The sequence below is a fragment of the Choloepus didactylus genome, chromosome 6, assembly GCF_015220235.1.
Source record: "Choloepus didactylus isolate mChoDid1 chromosome 6, mChoDid1.pri, whole genome shotgun sequence".
Classification (NCBI taxonomy): Eukaryota; Metazoa; Chordata; class Mammalia; order Pilosa; family Megalonychidae; genus Choloepus; species Choloepus didactylus.
Window position 1 is genome coordinate 78695454 of NC_051312.1, and position 3434 is coordinate 78698887.

The 3434-nt window shown below is 36.9% G+C and overlaps 1 pseudogene; it reads right to left on the reverse strand.

Moving 5' to 3' along the window:
• Positions 1–385: 385 nt before the first annotated feature.
• LOC119537017 lies at positions 386–1172 on the reverse strand (annotated as a pseudogene).
• Positions 1173–3434: the final 2262 nt, after the last annotated feature.

Here is a 3434-nt window from a genome sequence, read left to right on the forward strand (position 1 = left end):
GTTACGAGAAGCAGGTCCTTAAATATCACTTGTTAATTTGGGAGTTTTAGAGTCTATACCCCAGAGCCTCTCACAGAGTTTTCTCAAGTCTTATGCTGAAACTTCTTTGCTGCATAATATTGATCTGCCAAAAGTTTTAGCATCCTGGATAGTTTCCCTGGATCCATGAATTGTCATAATTGTAGCCAAAGCAGTTAAATCATCACTTGCTTTATAGAATGTATATTGTCTACTAAGCAGAGAAATCAATATGACACCTGCAGACCACATGTCAGTTGCTGTGGTTTGATTGGGGCACTCTGTCAGGACCTCTGTCACTCTGAATCCTGGAATACCTGCCCTAAGGGCAACTGGTTGCAGCCTTGAAAGGCAGACATTGCAAACTTTACTGTGTTGCATAACAGTCACAGGTCAGGTTAGCCGGACAAGAATGAACAGTTTTACTCATCACATCACTATTTATAACTTCTGTAGGAGTGATTTCCATTTCTGTATCATGGGTTCCTTGGGCCAGATCAAAGTCTACCAAGGAGTAATTTTTCAGGCACCTATTATATAAAAAATTACTAGGCCTAACATTGCAGTGAACAATACCAAACTGATGAATGTGTTTCAAAACTTTGAACAGAATAAACGTATATATATTCCCGAACTTCTTGAAAGGAAAGAGAATTAAAAATTTCCAAAAAGGATTCATGCTCCAGATGTGGCATAGCAAAAACCACATGATCAGTTTTCCTAAAGCAGTATTTAATTCCCAAGACGTTCTCCTGTCCCTCCCAGCCACTGTAAGGCACTGAAGTTCAGCTGCAATTCTTTTAGGATGACTTGCTGGAAGTGTTTTAGAGCAATTTTCTCTTCAGGTTCTACTTGTAATTGTAATATGGCCAAACAAACAGAGCTGAAAGTGCCTTCTCCAATTTTGTCCTTAATCTTGAACACATTACTGAGTTGAGGTACAGTTTCATCAAGCTTCTCAATATCTCTTTTAACAACTGGAAATTTAAAATTCTACTCATATTTTTTAAACGAGCCATTAGCCTGAAACCAGCATGCAGGACATAAAAAGCCATTGGCTCATCCACCTGAATCTCCAAAGTCACTTCCATCACAAAACAACTAGGGTGCAAAATGCTAGCTAAGGGATCATGTCCAGAGGGGAAGCAAAGGCGTTGTGATAACTAGAATAGGTTAAAGGAAATATGACTTCTTTTGTGTCTCCCAGTTGCCTGGGTTGCTGGCTCCCAAGCTCCCCACCTAGATAGCTGTAAGGTTTTATTATTGAGGTTATGTGGCCTCACTAAACAAGCTGGGAAGTATTCCATCTTTCTGAAAGCATTTGTTATTTCTTCCTTAAATATTTGGAAGAATTTGCTGTTAATGTCATTTGAGCCTGGAGATCTTCTTACAGAAATATTCAATTTTGTTAACACACATAGGCATTTTGGGATTTTTATATCTTCTCCTTTCAGCTTTGGTAATTGTGTATGTCAAGGAATTTGTCCATTTCACCTAACTTGTCAAATTTGTTAGTCACTTTTGTTAATTTGGAAAAACAAGAAATGGAAGAAAAACTGTGCTTATTGAAAATCAGAGAAACACGTTTGTATTACTCTGGTAAGAATCCTATTTATAAAATAAAAACAAGCAACTCAAATATTTTTACACACAATTTAAGAAAAACATAAAAATATGCAAAAAAATATTAAAATGAATTTCTAACAGGGTAGTAACAAATGCAGGGAGCCTTTTAAAAAATTGTCTTTTCTCGAACAACACATATTGCTTTCAGTCAGATTCTTGGAGGGAGACTCACATGAACCTAAAAAAGGAATATTTTTGCTTTCTTTTCCACATGATTTTATATCAAAAATAGCTCTGTTTCTTTTGTTAGGGGGAAAATGTCCCAGTGGGATTTTTTAAAAACATTTTTTATTGTTAAATGTAACATATATACAGAAAAGTGATAAATTTTGAAGTACCTTTTAACAAGTAGTTACCAAACAAATGTTACCAAACAAATTTCAAAGTATAGTATGGGTTACATTTCAGGTATTTTCTTCTGGCTGTTCTAATAGACTAGAAACTAAAAAGAAATATCTCTATAATGATTCAGTAGTCATAATAACTCTATCCTCTCTGTTACAACTCCTCCCTCTCAATCTTAAGGAATATTTGGGCAATGACCATTCTGATTTCTTCATGTTGACATTGTGGGATGGGGTCATGCAACTGATTGATGTTCTTGGAGATACTGGTACCTCTGGGTTTTAGGACTTATCTGGCATAGGAATAATCTGGAGGTTTTAAATTTCTGAAAAAAAAAAAACAAAAAAAAACTTACTAAGTAAAACCTTTATAGAGCCTTAGATAGAGCACAGGTTATTCTTTAGGGTTTTCAGGAATGCTGTTGGCTGCTGCTTGGCATATCATAGCAATTTTCAATATCTAGCTGAAGCCTGCATAAGAGTAACCCCCAGAATAGCCTTTCAACTCCATTTGAACTCTCCTAGCCACTGAAACCCTTATTTTGTTACATTTCTTTCCCCTCATTTGATCAAGAAGGCATTGTCAGTCCCGTGATACCAGAGCCGGGCTCATCTCTGGGAGTCAGGTCCCAGATTGCCAGGGAGACTCATATCCCTGGAAGTCATGTCCCACATAGGGGGAGAGCAATGAGTTTATTTTCAGTGTTAGGCTTAGAGAGAGAGAAAGGCCACATCTGAGCAACAAAACAGGTTCTCTGGAAGTGACTCTGAGGCCTAATTATAGGTAGGCTTAGCTTCTCCATTGCAGAAATAAGTTTCATAAGAACAAGTCTCAAGATCAAGGGCTTGACTTATTAAGCTGGGAGTCCCTAATGCTTGAGAGAGTGTCAGGGATTTCCCAGGTAAGGAAGTTGAATAGTTCCATATTTTTTTCTCTAGTCCCTCAAGGGACTTTGCTAATGCTGTTTTTTAATTATCTGCCCAGTATATTCTGGAATGTATCCGGGTATTACATCAAGCTATACAAAATTACAAGATGTCATTCCCTATTCTAGGTTCCATGTGTTTAGGTTATTTAAATGAACTGGCCAAACAGGTTAACTTAGATTGTGTGCTATATAAAATTTAAATTTTGGACAAATTAACATCTCTCCCTTTGGTATCACGCAAAAGGTAAAGTTTTAAATTATAGACATGATCATCCTTTACCTTGTATTCTGATTTACGTTAGTCCCAACAAGTTCAGCTTCGTTCATCTCTAATTGAAGTCTGATCTCTTTTTCATCTTCTTTAACAGTTGCTGTATGGAGCGATGCTGACTTTCAGATCTGCAGGACTCTAACTCTGAGTCTGAGGTATCACACAGGTGCCCATTGATCCAGAAAACTACTTGATTATACACAAAGAGCACAGCATCTCAGAATTTAGAAATAACAGTTAAAACTC